This window comes from Rhineura floridana, chromosome 3 (assembly GCF_030035675.1).
Source record: "Rhineura floridana isolate rRhiFlo1 chromosome 3, rRhiFlo1.hap2, whole genome shotgun sequence".
NCBI classification, from domain to species: domain Eukaryota; kingdom Metazoa; phylum Chordata; class Lepidosauria; order Squamata; family Rhineuridae; genus Rhineura; species Rhineura floridana.
In genome coordinates, this window is record NC_084482.1 from 58,701,039 (window position 1) to 58,718,547 (window position 17,509).

Sequence of the window (17,509 nt, forward strand, 5' to 3'; positions counted from 1 at the left end):
TATGCCTGGATTCCATCCCAAAACATCTCCTTGGTACTACATCCTTCAAAGTCCAGTTCTGAACCTCACCTCTTCCATGGAGGCTTTGTTTTTAATCCTTTTAGTCCAGTGCTTTACAAACACATTTCTGTGGAGCACTAGGATCCCATGGGATTTCCCCAGGACGCCTGAGAGTTTACAACTTTTTGACCCCCCCTCCACTTCCCCTTCTTCTGCCAGTCACTCCCCCCTTTTTACAAACCCATGGCCCAGTCCAGTCTCATGCTGCAACTTCTGAACTGAAATACATTAATGCTGAGTGTTCAAAGTACATTTTATTTGAATTTTGCAACTGTTAAATAAACAAGTTTTTACCGGTTTTTACTTTAGTATTTTTATGCATGGAGTTAAGGTAGAAGTGAGAGCCAGTGAGGTGTAATGGTTAAGGTGTTGGGCTACGACCTGGGAGACCAGGGTTCAAATCCCCACACAGCCATGAAGCTCACTTGGTGACCTTGGGCCAGTCATTGCCTCTCAGCCTCAGAGGAAGGCAATAGTAACCACCCTCTGAATACTGCTTACCAGGAAAAGCCTCTTCATAGGGTCGTCACAAGCTGGAATTGACTTGAAGGCAGTCCATTTTAAGGTAGACGTGATAGTGAGAGTTTCTACAGAATATTATAATCTGTTACAAGTGTTCAACACCCTCCCCATAAGTGCTGAAAACAATTACTGTAGTCCTTATTTCCAATTGAAGGGGTGTATGTCAAAGTAGCACATATAAATGAGGGACCAATCCATCAGTAGAGAGGAAAATACACCCGCATGCAGCAGCCCTCTCCCCTACCATCTACATGTTTGGTTACCATGGGAAGGGGCTATATGCCCAAGCTAAGGGGTGCACATACAGCTCCTTCATATGCCTGTTGAATGTGGGGATGGTGGGGATGGTGGGGATGGTGGGGATGGTGGGAATGTCGCCACTGGATGTGTTTGTGAGGTGTGGAGTTAGTCCATGTTAGTCAGGAGCGGACAGACAGAAGAAAGTACTTCTTCACACAGTGCTTAGTTGAACTGTGGAATTTGCTCCCACAAGACGCAGCAACAGCCATCAACTTGGATGACTTTAAAAGAAGATTAGACAAATTCATGGAGGATAAGGCTATGCTCTATCACCAATGTTGGGGGCAGCTGATGAGTGGGAGGATACAGTTCAATTCTGCACTGTTGTGGGTGCTTGTTCGCAGCACAGAACAGATGCCCACAGCCAAAACAGCAGGACTTAAACTCTGCTTGACAGCTAATGCACACTTGGTGGGCCAAATGGGACCCTCAGGTGGGCCAAGATTGGCTCACTGGCCAGAGGTTCCCAACTCTTGGTCTAGCTGATAAGATGGAAAAGAATGTCAGCAAAAAGCTTACGGATGGCAAAGTTGAGGCACGACAGAGTGGCAACAGAACCAGCTGAGGGAAATGTCTTGATTGTTTATCTAAGCAGTGAGAAATTCCAGGGCACAGCAATTATCCTGATTTGGTGCCCTTTGGAAGAATATCACTGGAGACTTACTGCTATATTTTAATACTTGAGTTCACTTTGAGGAAAGGTGAAGAAGGCATTGCTTAAAATCCTCTAACTGCCTGCTAAAATCATTGCTCCTGCATCAAGACTCCAGTTAGACAGCCAGCACTCAAAGAAATGTGTTAGCTCAGAGTTCAGGACTTGCCTCTCTCTGTGTCTGTGCCTTTTCAATCTTTGGCTCAGACTGCAGTTTCTCTTCTCATGCAGACATCTAGATCTTGTCATCCTTACCTGGAGTGAGGGGAGATCTCACCCTTCTCTTTCAACTATTTCCTAGCCATTGGGAAAGCCAGATATTATTTATTATTTATTATTTATTTATTTTATTTTATTACACTTTTAAACCGCCCTATAGCAACAGGCTCTCAGGGCGGTGTACAATATGATAAAACCACATTAGAACCAACGAATGTGGATAAAAACATGTAAGTATAAAAACACATTAAAACAGATTGAGACAAAAATAGAACTTACAACTAATTAACAATAACATTGAAATTAAAACAAAACTAAAACTAAAATGCCTGGGCAAAGAGGTAGGTCTTTACCTGGCGCCGAAAAGATATCAAAGAAGGCGCCAGGCGTATCTCATCAGGGAGGGCATTCCATAATTCGGGGGCCACCACTGAGAAGGCCCTAGATCTCATTGTTACTCTCCGGGCCTCCTTATGAGTTGGAACCCGGAGAAGGGCCTTTGACGTCGAGCGCAGCGAATGGGTAGGTTCGTAGTGGGAGAGGCGTTCCATCAGGTATTGCGGTCCGGTGCCATTAAGGGCTTTATAGGTAAGAACCAACACTTTGAATCTGGCCCAGAAACATATTGGTAGCCAGTGCAGTTGGGCCAGAACAGGTGTTATATGATCAGATCTTTTAGTCCGAGTGAGGACTCTGGCCGCAGCATTCTGCACCAGCTGAAGTTTCCGAACCGTCTTCAAAGGTAACCCTATGTAGAGTGCATTACAGTAATCCAATCTAGAGGTTACCAGAGCATGGATAACTGAGGCAAGGTTCTCCCTGTCCAGGTAGGGTCGTAGTTGGGCTACCAGCCGAAGCTGGTAGAACGCATTCCGTGCCACCGAGGCTACCTGAGCCTCCAGAGACAGGAGCGGATCTAATAAAATCCCCAAACTATGGACCTGCTCCTTTAGGGGGAGTGTAACCCCATCTAGAGTAGGTCGGACATCAACCATCTGGTCAGAAAACCCCCCCACCAGCAGCATTTCAGTCTCGTCAGGATTGAGTCTCAGTTTATTAGCTCTCATCCAGACAATTATCGCGACCAGGCAGCGGTCTAGTACATCAACAGCCTCACCTGAAGAAGATGAAGAGGAGAAATAGAGCTGCGTATCATCAGCATATTGCTGAAAACGCACTCCAAAACTCCTAATGACCTCACCCAGCGGCTTCATATAGATATTAAAGAGCATGGGGGACAGAACTGAGCCCTGCGGGACCCCATATTAGAGTACCCAGGGCCTCGAGTAATGTTCCCCAAGCACCACCTTCTGGAGACGATTCTCGAGGTAGGAGTACAGCCACTGCCAAGCAGTGCCTCCAACTCCCAAATCCGCAAGTCGCCTCAGAAGGATACCATGGTTGATGGTATCAAAAGCCGCTGAGAGATCAAGGAGAATCAACAGAGTTACACTCCCTCTGTCCCTCTCCCGACAGAGGTCATCATACAGGGCGACCAAGGCCGTTTCTGTACCAAACCCCGGCTGAAAGCCTGATTGAAATGGATCCAGATAATCAGTTTCATCCAAAAGAGCCTGGAGCTGGCGAGCGACCACACGCTCTAGGACCTTGCCCAGAAAAGGAACATTAGCTACCAGTCTATAGTTGTCAAGATTGTCAGGGTCCAAGGAGGGTTTTTTTAGGAGCGGTCTCACCACCGCCTGCTTTAGGCAGAGTGGGACCACTCCCTCTCGTAAAGAGGCATTAATCACCTCCTTGGCCCAGCCGGCTGTTCCATTTCTGCTAGCTTTTATTAGCCACGAGGGGCAAGGATCCAGAGCAGAAGTGGTCGCCTGTACCTGTCCAAGTACTTTGTCCACATCCTCAAGCTGTACCAACTGAAACTCATCCAATAAAACAAGACAAGACTGTGCTCCGGACACCTCATTGGATTCAGCTGCAGCAATATTGGAGTCAAGGTCCCGACGGATGTTAATAATCTTGTCTTGGAAGTGTCTCGCAAACTCATTACAGCGGGCTATTGATGGTATCATTGCGTCCCGAGGACCAGAGTGTAAAAGTCCTCGGACAACTTTATAAAGTTCCGCTGGGCGGTTAGAAGATGACTGAATGGAGGCAGCAAAGTACTGCTTCTTTGCTGCTCTCACTGCCTTCACATAGAGTTTGGTGGAGGCCTTCACAAGTGCAAGACTACAGGCGTCGGGAGTTCATCTCCATTTGCACTCAAGCCGTCTCCTATCTTGCTTCGTCACTCTTAACTCTGAGGTATACCAAGGAGCCAATTGAGTTCTGCAACGGAGAGAGCGCACCGGGGCGATCACGTCAACTGCCCGGGTCATTTCTGTATTCCACAGAGTGACCAGGGTTTCGACAGGAGCGTCAGTTTTATCAGCCAGAAAATTCCCCAGAGCCTTTTGAAAACCCTCAGGATCCATCAGTCTCCGGGGATGGACCATTTTAATTGGTCCTCCACCCTTGCAGAGGGGAGAACACATTGTGAGCCTGAACCTCAATAGGCGGTGATCTGTCCATGACAAAAAAATAGATGTAAAATTCCTTACTCCCAGATCACCATCCCCCAATCCAGTGGCAAAAATCAAGTCTAGAGTGTGCCCCGATATATGCGTAGGGCCAGTAACAAATTGAGACAGCCCCATGGCTGTCATGGCGGTCATGAAGTCCTGAGCCACTCCAGACAAAGCAGCCTCGGCATGAATGTTGAGATCCCCCAATACCAAGAGTTTAGGGGATCGCAACAGTAAATCCGAGACCACCTCTGTCAGCTCAGTTAGGGAAGCTGTTGGGCAGCAGGGTGGATGGTACACCAACAGTATTCCCAGTCTGTGTCGCTGACCCAACACAATATGAAGACACTCCAGACCATTAGCCACATGGATAGGGTGCCTAACAAGAGGGATGGAACTTCTATGGATCACAGCGATTCCCCCTCCCCGACCCTCGGATCTACCCAGATGCTGAACCGAGTATCCAGGTGGGCACAGCTGGGTAAGATTAATACCTCCCAGATCGCTCACCCAGGTCTCGGTAATAAATGCCAGATCGGCCACCTCATCCACAATCAAATCATGGATGAGGGAGGTTTTATTATTTACCGATCTGGCATTAAAAAGCAGCAACTGGAGATCCGAGAGTTGGCTGATAGAACTACCAGCAATCCTATGGGTGTGAGGAGGACCGGAACACGGCACAGCCACCAATTGTCTGGGTCGAGTTCCCCTAGGTTGGCATGTCCCCCTCACAGCGCCATACCTCCCATTACCCGTCTCTACGCTGTGAGTGAGATAAATGAGATCTAACAGCTTTCTCTAAGAAAAGGAAGATCTTTGGAAAAATTGCCAGGACGTTTAAGGAGGTCTCTCCAGCAGCCCTCCTGGATTCATTAACTCTTTCCTGTCCAACCTTTCAATCTGATAACACTATAAATGTGAAAGATGCATTAACACGGTGTGGTGGAAATTCCCCTCTTTATACCAGTAATAATCTCTTTAAAGGACCTACACAATTTCCAAGGTAAGAATATGTGATTAAAAAAGAAAACAAAAAGAGAGGACAACCCCTGGACTTGGAATATATGCACAAAGGAAATGTTTGACTTTGATGATGCATTCAACAAACTCAATTGCTTTATTTAATTCTTTATTAGACCTGATGTCACCCTTTACTCTCATACTCTAAAAGTACATCTTTCTGGGTGTAAGAGTGAAGTGTGCTTCCAAGAGTAAACTCAAGGGGGAAAAAACACAGCATGATTTGGGAGCATTGTCTGGTGTGGCCAGTCAGTGCTGGACCAGCCTGTAATATTCCCTTCAGGGCTTCAGCCTATAGCTTCACATGTAATAGCTTCCAGACATAGTCCACACTGGCCTCTACTGGCTAGTTTTTAAGCTGACAGGCTCTTTCCTCCAACATATTCTTGTAAGCAGTTTAACAATGGGCCTGTTTACATGCCAAGAAAATGCGCATCTGGCGCAAAATGCAGATCCTTTTAATTTGGACCATTTACGTGACGTTTTTCCCAACCCGCGTGCATACTACTGCTTTTGCCTTTAACTCCGGATTAAATGGATGCGATAAAAACCAGCATTTGCTTGTAAAATCCGCTTCTGCTCCTACCATGTATTACCTTTAAAGCACCTTTTTTTGGCTGCACAGTTTCTTCAGCATTAGATCCTCCCTTGTCGCCGCCCCTTTAACTGTCCCTGGGCGTCATTTTGATTGCGGCCCTTGACGAAGGAACTTCCGGTTGCTCTCACCAGACCTCATTACTGGGAAGATCAACCTGCAAAGCCCAGGCTCTGAAAGCAGGCGTTGGACTTTTGTGAGCCAAGAGGCGCTGCAACACGCACACAGGCACACACACGCCCGCACATCTGCATGTGCCGAATGCCTCTGGCGATTTCTCCAGGTCCTGCCTGCCTGCGCTTCCTCCTCCCCCTGCCCCCCGTGATCTGCTCTCTCCTCCTGAGCCCTGAAGACCAAGAGAAAAAAACTGTGGGCTGCAGGCTTGCTCAGGTTGGCTCCTTTACCAGCCGCCTCCGTTTCCAGGAGTGGGGGCGACAGCCGGGGCGAATCATGCGTGTGTGTCTTTGCGCTTGCATTTTCGGGGATGCTGGAGCCCCGGGCTGCGCACCTTCCTTTCTCCCACTTTCTCCCGCTTCCCCCCCAATACATTTCCTCCCCCATGTGTGTGTGTGGAGGACCTCTTCAGACTCTTTTGAATAAACTAGCAGAACCTCTAGTCTCTGCTGCAGAGGATTGCATTGTACGACTGCAATTGCCATGCACACTTTGGCAAAGAGCCCCATTCAGCATTTTTGAATTAATATGCTTCATATGCTATCATTGCTGGACTTTTCCAAGTCCTCACTGCTCATATAAACTGCTCCTGTCTGAAGTTGTTGGGCAACATAAGAAAACAAAATAAGAAACCCTACTGGGGCCAGTGTCTGTGATTTTCTCTTCCCTTTCTTTCAAGCACCTATTCCTTCATTTAGGGAAACACCGCCCCTTCCCCTCCTCCGCAGTTAACATGCTAATGTGTGGGTGCGGCAACAAGGAAACGCTGATAGCAATAAACATCCATGTGTGAATGCTACAAAGAATTTATTCATAGCGAGGGCAGAAGTATGTAAACTGTCAAAATCAATCCCGATAGAAAAAGCAGCATGCTTAAAGTGGATCTGGGGTCCCATGTAAACAAGCCCAAATGTCATAGTAAGTTGGAGTCAAGCTAATGGCAGCAGTTGCCTCCTTGGAGTCCCAGCTCCAAAATCATGACAAACCTGGAACTCAAACTTTATAGATGTCATTGTGGGCTTTAAGAACATAAAATTTAATTGAATTAAAAGAAGTGGCCCATCTAGTCCAGCATCCTGTTCTCACAGTGGCCAACCAGGTGCCTGGGGGAAGCCCGCAAGCAGGACCTGAGTGCAAGAACACTCTCCCCTCCTGAGGCTTCCGGCAACTGGTTTTCAGAAGCATGCTGCCTCTGACTAGGGTGGCAGAGCACAGCCATCATGGCTAGTAGCCATTGATAGCCCTGTCCTCCATGAATTTGTCTAATCTTCTTTTAAAGCCATCCAAGCTGGTGGCCATTACTGCGTCTTGTGGGAGCAAATTCCATAGTTTAACTATGCGTTGAGTAAAGAAGTACTTCCTTTTGTCTGTCCTGAATCTTCCAACATTCAGCTTCTTTGAATGTCCATGAGTTCTAGTATTATGAGAGAGGGAGAAGAACTTTTCTCCATCCACTTTCTCAATGCCATGCATAATTTTATACACTTCTATCATGTCTCCTCTGACCTGCCTTTTCTCTAAACTAAAAAGTCCCAAATGCTGCAACCTTTCCTCATAAGGGAGTCGCTCCATCCCCTTGATCATTCTGGTTGCCCTCTTCTGAACCTTTTCCAACTCTATAATATCCTTTTTGAGATGAGGCAACCAGAACTGTACACAGTCTTCCAAATGCGGCCACACCATAGATTTACACAACTGCATTATGATATCGGCTGTTTTATTTTCCATACCTTTCCCAATTATCCCTAGCATGGAATTTGCCTTTTTCACAGCTGCCACACACTGGGTCGACATTTTCATCATGCTGTCCACTACAACCCCGAGGTCTCTCTCCTGGTCGGTCACCGCCAGTTCAGACCCCATGAGCTTATATGTGAAATTAAGATTTTTGGCTCCAATATGCATAATTTTACACTTGTTTATATTGAATTGCATTTGCCATTTTTCCGCCCATTCACTCAGTTTGGAGAGGTCTTTTTGGAGCTCTTCGCAATCCCTTTTTGTTTTAACAACCCTGAACAATTTAGCATCGTCAGCAAACTTGGCCACTTCACTGCTCACTCCCAATTCTAGGTCATTAATGAACAAGTTGAAAAGTACAGGTCCCAATACCAATCCTTGAGGGACTCCACGTTCTACAGCCCTCCATTGGGAGGACACTATGTCCACTGGATCACCTCTATCTATATGCTTGTTGACACTCTCAAAGAATTCTAATATGTTACTGAGACAGGACTTCCCCTTGCCGAAGCCATGCTGGCTTTGCTTCAGCAAGGCTTGTTCTTCTCTGTGCTTAGTTAATCTAGCTCTAATAATACTTTCTACCAGTTTTCCGGGGACAGAAGTTAAGCTAACTGGCCTGTAATTTCCGGGATCCCCCCTGGATCCCTTTTTGAAGATTGGTGTTACATTTGCCACTTTCCAGTCCTCAGGCACGGAGGAGGACCTGAGGGACAAGTTACATATTTTAGTTAGCAGATCAGCAATTTCACATTTGAGTTCTTTGAGAACTCTCAGGTGGATGCCATCCGGGCCCGGTGATTTGTCAGTTTTTATATTGTCTGTTAAGCCTAGAACTTCCTCTCTCGTTACCATTAGTTAGTTCAGGTTCAGGGATCTGCCCTATGTCTTCCACTGTGAAGACAGATGCAAAAAATTCATTTAGCTTTTCTGCAATCTCCTTATTGTTCTTTAGTACACCTTTGACTCCCTTATCATCCAAGGGTCCAATCGCCTCCCAAGATGGTCTCCTGCTTATTTTCTTCATTCGGACAAGAGCTATTGCTATAAGTTCACAGCAGAGATCTTCAGCATCAATCTCTTTGTTTCCATTGTGCATCAATGATTTTTCCAAATTCTTGCAGACCTTAAGTATATCTTCAGTGGGTTTTTTGTTGATACTGTATATATCATACAGGAAGCCAAATAGGGAATTATATTGTTGTAGCTGTTGGAATCTTTCTTCAAAAGATTGTATGGCCATGTCTAAGAAAGCATAGTAGAAACCTACTTTGAATTTCTGCTTTGGATCTTGCAGTGTCTCTTCTTGGGCCTCATACTAAAACTGCTGTTTCTTTCTCCTTTTTCTAACCTATTCTGTCTCAAAGTTTGGTAGTATTTCTAGCTCCTTTGCAATCTCAGTAGCATCTATCAAAACTTGTTGAAAACATGGGGACATGGTAGAACCATCTGAGGCCCGCTGTAATGAATTTGCTAGGCACTTCCAGGATAAAATCTTTAGCATCTGCCAGGACTTAGACTCCAGTGTTATAGCAGGTGAATCAAGTGAGGTGTCCAGAGCACAGCCTGTTGGCATTAGGCCGTACTGCCTAAGGATGTTTTCAGCAGGTCTGGAAAGTTACAAGCACGTGTTTTGAGAAGCAGTCTTATCTGCCATGCCTGGCCTGAGAGAGCAGACTTGAAGGTCAGACAGGTTGTCATGGTAACGGGAGATAACAGCTGGGAAAGTTGTAACAGCCAGTTGTTGGTTCTTCTGTTCTTCTGTTTAATGCCTCTGAGCTGAGATCTTTACTTTTGCTTTTGGAGAGAGATGTGCTGTAGAGCTAGAGGGGGGGGAAACTGCTGAAAAGCCTTAATGTCTTAATAAAGACTCTTACATGATTTAAATGCTCTGAAGAAGTTTCTTGCTCAACTTAACTCCAACGTAATGTATGCTGTTTCACGCAACAGCGCACACACGCCAACAGGGGTTATGGGCCCAGATCCACAGCGCATTACACGGGAGTAAGTTGCTGGTCTGAATGGCAGACGGAGTTCCAGAGAGGGCAGCGTGATTGTACCAGACGGAGGTGAGCAACATGGCTGTAAACCTGTCTGGGGGAGGCTTGCCGATGGAACGACGTAATGAGAAGAATTATGGCAGCTGGAAGCCGAGGATGCGGGCTTTGCTGATAAAAGAGGATTTATGGGAAGTGATTAAAGAAAACCCCCCGGTGGTACTGACCGCGGCCTGGAAACGTCGAGACCAGAGGGCGCAGGCGTTTATAATCTTGGCTCTATCGGATTCTCAACTGATGTGTGTGAGAGATGAGCCGTCAGCTAAAAAGATGTGGGACGCGTTGCAGGATTTGTCCAAGGAATGGCAGCGGAGGCAGAAGGCGCAGAGAGCCGAGCTGATGGAGGCTGTCAGAAACAACGTGCTGGAGGAGGCAGCCGAAAGCAAACAGGATTACAAGCAAGAGCATCAAAGGCTGAAGGCTTGTTTTGTTTGCAGAGATCGACGGCATCTACAGCGGGAATGTCCAGTCAAGCGAAACTCCAGGGACGGAGGCTTGAAGCAAGGCAGTGTGAACTTTGTTTGTAAACAGAAGTCTCAAGATTTAGCTCCTGTTAATTGGCTTCTTGACAGTGGGGCAAGCCATATATTAATTAAAGACAGACGTTTGTTTTACGTTTCAGAAGAAGTCCTGGCTGATGGATCGCGTAAGAGGGTGGAAGCCCGTGGTCTGGTGAAGTTTGACAAGCTTGGAATACTGTCAGATTGTTTATTTGTTCCTGAATTGGCTCATAATATTTTGTCAGTGAGCAAACTGGTGAGTTGTAATTATTCAATTTTGTTTCACAAAGACCAATGTTTTATAATGAGGGGAGATCAAGTGTGTTTGCAGGGAAGCCTTAATGATTCACAGTTTGTAATAAAGAGCAGTCAAGCAGGGTGTGTTGTGTTAAGCGGTGAGGCACAGGTACATCAGGGCTGCGTCCATGAATGGCATCAAAGGCTGGGGCATGCAAACCTTGACACGATTAAGAAAACCCCTTTGCACAGTGAAAACATGCGTTTAAGAGATTGTGGACAGTTAATGGATTGTGATGCTTGCAATAAAGCTAAAATGACTATTGCCCCAATAAACCGGGAGGCTAAGAGAACCACAACAGCTCCCTACCAGCTAGTTCATGTTGATTTATCAGGGCCCATAAATGCTTCACGAGGAGGTGCGAAATTCTTCATGGTACTGGTAGATGATTTTTCAAGATTTTGTCATGTTTTTCTGTTAAAGCATAAAAGTGAAGCTGAGCAGAAGCTGAAACTGTTCATTAAGAGAATTGAAACTCAACACGGCGTAACGGTGGGGGCTATACACTCAGGCCAGGGAGAAGAATTCATGGGTAAAGCATTGCATGAAGTGCTGGCAAGTAAGAAAATAGCACTTAAACCTTCCACCGGGGTTGCAGAGAACAAAAACAGGGTGCTTCAGGAAGCAATGAAAGCTATGCTGATGGATTGCAGTTTAGGGAATTCTTTCTGGGCAGAAGCAATTCTTTATGCGAATTATATTCACAACAGGGTGTTACACAGTGCACTTGGAATGTCTCCTTATGAGAAACTTACTGGCAGAAAGCCTAAAATAGAACACATTCAAAAATTCGGGGCAAGGTGCTGGATCCACATTCCACAGGGAAAAAGGAGGGGCAAGCTTGCGCCCAGAGCACAGCAAGGTTTTGTTTTGGGATTTCAGAATGCATATTTCAGAGTTTGGTGTCCAGAAACACAGCAGTTAATTCTGAGCAGAAGTATTAAAGTCTCAGAAAAGCCTTGGGATCAAAGGCAGACAGTTATTCTTACAGGAACAGATGGCACACAAACACGAACACCATCACAGACATTTAAGCCAGATCTTGACATTAAAGTGGAAGGTACACAAATACCTCTCAGAGATGCTTTGAATGAGCTCATTTGTGCAAAACGCAGATCAAAGAAACAAAAAGCTGAGGAAATGGAAGATCCTGGGCACGCGGTGCCAAGCACAAGCACAAGTACAAGCACAAATGGGGGGGCAGAGAGAGCCGAAGCTCTGGTTCCTTTAAGATGCTCTACAAGAGCAAATTTAGGCAAACCGCCTGAAAGATTTACCGTGGGATTAATAACAAGTCCTGGCATGAATAAAGTTGTAGACATGGATCCTGAGACACTTTATTTGACATGTGTTCAACCAAAGTTTGATTGAATAAAGGTTTGAACTGTACTGAGATGTAATTTTGAACTGAACTGAACTGAAAATGTATGATGTAATGTACTGAAATGTATTGCAAGATGTATTGTAGAAATGTGTTATTGTTGTAATGGATTTACAGACATGATGAAAAAGGGGGACTGTTGGCATTAGGCCGTACTGCCTAAGGAAGTTTTCAGCAGGTCTGGAAAGTACAAGCATGTGTTTTGAGAAGCAGTCTTATCTGCCATGCCTGGCCTGAGAGAGCAGACTTGAAGGTCAGACAGGTTGTCATGGTAACGGGAGATAACAGCTGGGAAAGTTGTAACAGCCAGTTGTTGGTTCTTCTGTTCTTTTGTTTAATGCCTCTGAGCTGAGAGGTTGTCTTTTGCTTTTGGAGAGAGATGTGCTGTAGAGCTAGAGGGGGGGGGGAACTGCTGAAAAGCCTTAATGTCTTAATAAAGACTCTTACATGATTTAAATGCTCTGAAGAAGTTTCTTGCTCAACTTAACTCCAATGTAATGTATGCTGTTTCACGCAACAACGCACACACGCCAACACAGCCTTGTCCCGATTCCTTGGATGAGTTTCAGTTGGTGCCGCTTGAGGACAAGGTGCTTGGACAGGTTCGTGCAACCACTTCTGTGCTGGATCCTTGCCCTTCTTGGCTAATAAAAGCTAGCAGGGATGGAACAGCCGGCTGGACTAGGAAAGTGATTAATGCCTCTCTGCAAGACGGGGTGGTCCCTGGCTGTCTGAAAGAGGCGGTAGTGAGATCACTCCTGAAGAGACCCTCTCTGGACCCAGAAAATCTTAATAACCATAGGCTGGTAGCAAATGTTCCATTCCTGGGCAAGGTCCTTGAACGAATGGTTGCGGGCCAGCTCCAGACACTCTTGGAAGAGACCGATTATCTGGATCCATTTCAGTTGGGTTTCAGGTCTGATTTTGGCATGGAAACAGCCTTGGTCGCCCTGTACGATGACCTTTGTCGTGAGAGAGACAGGGGGAGTGTGACTTTGTTGATTCTCCTTGATCTCTCAGCGGCTTTCAATACCATCAACTATGGTATCCTTCTTGGAAGACTGGCTGAGTTGGGAGTGGTGGTGGTTCCGCTCCTACTTAGCAGGTCAGCTCCAGAAGGTGGTGCTTGGGGAACATTGCTGGGCATCCTGGACTCTCCAGTATGGGGTTCCGCAGGGGTCAGTTCTGTCCCCCATGCTGTTCAACATCTACATGAAACCGTTGGGTGCGGTCATCCAAAGCTTTGGAGTGTGTTGCCATCAGTATGCTGATGACACGCAGCTCTATTTCTCCTTTTCATCTTCTTCAGGTGAGCCTGTCAATGTGCTGAACCGATGCCTGGCTGCAACAATGGACTGGATGAGGGCTAATAAACTGAGGCTCAATCCAGACAAGACTGAGTTGCTGCTGGTGGGTGGTTCTTCTGACCAGATGGTGGATGTCCAACCTGTCCTGGATGGGGTTGCACTTCCCCTGAAGGAGCAGGTTCATAGCTTGGGGGTTCTCCTAGAACCATCTCTGTCACTTGAGGCTCAGGTAGCCTCGGTGGCACGGAGTGCCTTCTACCAACTTTGGTTGGTGGCCCAGCTACGTCTCTATCTGGACAGGGATAACCTGGCTTCAGTTGTCCATGCTCTGGTAACCTCCAAATTAGATTACTGCAATGCACTCTATATGGAGCTGCCTTTGAAGATGGTTCAGAAACTGCAGCTTGTGCAAAATGCAGTGGCCAGATTGGTAACAGGGACCAGATGGTCCAAACATATAAAACCGATTCTGGCCCGCTTGCATTGGCTGCCTGTATGTTTCCGAGCTCGATTCAAGGTGCTGGTTTTGACCTATAAAGCCTTGCACAGCTTAGGACCACAATACCTGATGGAACGCCTCTCCCGATACAAACCCACCTGTACACTACGTTCAAGATCAAAAGCCCTCCTCCGGGTGCCTACTCCAAGGGAAGCTGGGAGTCTGGCAACAAGGGAGAGGGCCTTCTCAGTGGTGGCCCCCAAATTATGGAATGGTCATCCTGACAAGGTGTGCCTGGCGCCAACACTGTTATCTTTTCAGCGCCAGGTCACGACTTTCCTCTTCTCCCAGGTATTTTAAGCATATGTTTTAAATTGTTTTAATTTGTGTTTTAAATTGTTTTTAAAAGATGTGTTTTAAATTTGTATATTTGTTTTAATGTTATTAGTTACTGTAAACCGCCCAGAGAGCTTTGGCTATGGGGCGGTATATAAGTACAATCAATCAATCAATCAATCAATCAATCAAACCCTCATCACACCTGCAGCCCACAAGGTAATTCTTGGTCACTTGCAATTGGCTTGTAGCTGAATTTAAATCAGCTTCCTTATTTTGTAGTTGCTTGCTTGTAACATTGACTTCAAAAAGGATGTTGTACCATGTAACAAGGGATACCACAAACTTGAACTTACAAATTGCATCAGCAAGGGCCTTAGCTTCAGTTCAGGAAGTCTTTCCAGATAAACCTTTTAGGCTTGTGTCATCAAAGATCTCTATTAAAGCATCATATATACTACCAAGATGATATCTCAGTGGTTTCAAAGCATCGATCCGACTCTCCCATCTTGTTTTGCTCAATGGCTTAACAGTTATGCCTAAGTCTGATACACGGCTAGTTAGAATTTGCCAATGCTGAGTCGATGCAGAGAAATAATTATAGATCCGTTGAACCAAACTGAAGAAACTAGTTGCTTCCAGACGGCATCATTGACTACCAAATTTAAAGTGTGCATTGCAGGGCACAAAAAAGGCACGTGGGTTTATGTCCAGGACTCTCTTTTGTACGCCATTTTCTTTGCCTTTCATGTTACTCTCATTATCATAACCATGACCACGCAGATTCTCAATTGGTAATCCCATTTGCTCAGGCTGTCCAAGAAGAGTTTCTGTCATAAAGGCATCTGTAGTCTCCTTTAGTGGAACAAATCCCAAGAAATGTTCTCTTATGATAACCTCAGGCTCAGACATCTCATTAACTGATGGTTTGATTACATCAACACAATCATTGTCATTTGTTCAATATGACTAACATCAGGTGTGCAGTCCAGAATAATTGAGTAGTATTTGGCTGAGTTTGCATGTGCTAAAATCTCCTGCTTTATAGCACCTGCTAGAAGCTGTATAAGCTCATTTTTTATATCTTTTCTTAGGCAGTGAATCATTGTTTCTTGATCTTTAACTCTGCACAAATGTTCATTTGTGATAGGATCAAAAAGGGCTAGATATTCTACAAACTTCAAAAAATTTCCATTGCTAGCACTGCACAACTTTTCAGTTGTACCACAGAATGCCAAGTTTTGTATGCCAAGAACTATGACCAAAGCAATCAAGCATTCTAAGATTTGTCACCAATATTGTTCTTCCTGCCTAATTTTCTCCTGGTTAATATCATCAATTGTTTTTCCTTTAGACAAGCGAGTAGTAATACTAGACCACCTCACGTCAAACAGCTACGCCCCGCCCCTTTTGAGTTTGATGGATGACGTCAGCGGAAGTCCCACCCCGGAAGGCCCACCCGCCATTTCCGTTTCCTCTGATGACCTCACCGGATATCCTGTCCCCCAGAAGCCCCCAGCCCTCATACCCCACCCCAGAAATGGTAACCCTGTGACCCCCCAGGAGCACGTGGCCCTCGCTGGACCAATGGGCATATTTTTACTCAAAATGGGGTCCCGGATTGTTTATTTCATTAATGCGATGCATGGTTTAAGCGTTGTATAGAAAAGTCCACAACTATTATTTGCAAGGATGCACATTTAATTCAATTAATGCATCGCATTAATGAAATAAACAATTTACCTTCTAGAAGATTAGAGTGTGTTTGCAGAGAGAAACAGACTGCGGGGGGGGGGAAAGAATTTTAAAAAGAATTTTAAAAAGTGCTAGGGAAAAATGTACATACTTGCAAATAATTGCTGTGGGCTAATCTATACTATGTTTAAACCATGCACCACATTAATGAAATAAACAATTACCTTCTAGAAGATTAGAGAGTATCTGCTGAGAGAAACAGACTCTGCAGGGGCAAAGAATTTTAAAAAGAATTTTAAAAAGGGCTAGAAACAGCCACCAGGCCTTAAAATTATTAAATCATGCTAGGAAAACAGTAGAGGGTACTCACCAATGCCAGGTAAAAGAGAAAGATCTTGAGTTGTGTAGACTCTTTTATATCACCACACCTATTGTATACAGACCAAGGCTCTGTGATTGGTTTACACCCTGGAGAACTGCTTTTTTTTTTTTACCTATAGAGAGCGTCCGGTATTGGCCACATCCAATACCATGTGATCACAGCCATTTTTTCTCATGGTCCATGTGGTCACAGCCATTTTTTCTTCTGGCCCATGTGGTCACAGCCATTTTTCCCAGGACCTTACACTGTATGGATGGCTAGTTTCTAGGGTGCCATGCAAAACCACGTGTTTTACAAAAATAACCATGGATAACTGCATCCTGAAAAACACTGCTAAACTGGGTATCTTTGATCTGTGATTGGTTCCACAATATTACAGGTATGTTGCAAAGTGGCTCTTTTTTGTTGTTGTGGGGGTTGCTATAGCTCTCTGGTAAGCCTGAATTTAACACAGTTCATTCAGATTATACAGTATAAAAACCCTACATCTTACAAACATGCTGCATGCAGGGGCAGCTTCTTTAGCTCACAGGTAACCCTATATTTTAGTTTTCAGAGATTTAGCTAGAGGGATATAAAAAACAGATCCTGTACATTTATTCTGTTTAAACAGTAATCTCCCCAGTTTGAATTAAGGCCTAGGAGAAGCTGTCCATATAGGATTAAATCCTAGGAAGCTGCTCATGGTCAGCATCCAATATATTTATTTACTTTTGGCATTAAAGCAGAAATGGTGAGGATGATTAGCTCACCCCCACCCCCACCCCCCGTGAGCCCTGTCCTAATTTAATCATTCATGTGTTCCATTGGAGGAGTCATGTATTTACATCTTTATTTTTTAAAAAAGAAAGAAAAACACACTATGTTTCCAAATAGAGCGTTTTATTCAGAAGATTCATTGAGAGATGTTAGAAAAGTTTTGTAACTTCTGTTCTTAATAACATTTAAAATGTGGCTTAGATATGACTGGTCAGTGTCTCTCAGTATCTTTTCAACAACTTTGACAGACTTCTGGGAAGGGCCTACTTTGGTAACAAGATTTAATACTTCATCAACAGTTTCTTGTGTTAGAACAAGACAATTCAGACTGTAAGCTGTTAAGATAACAACATGAAGCACACTTTTAAAACAGATCTTTCCACATATAATTCTCAACATTCTAGGAAGGACAGGATTTGTCCAGTTCAGACATTGATGTGATTTCTGACCTGGGGCTTGAATTAGACATCCCTCACAAGTTTCATACATATTTTGCATTAAACAGTGCTTCAAAATGGCATACACAGCTGCTCTGACAATGCATT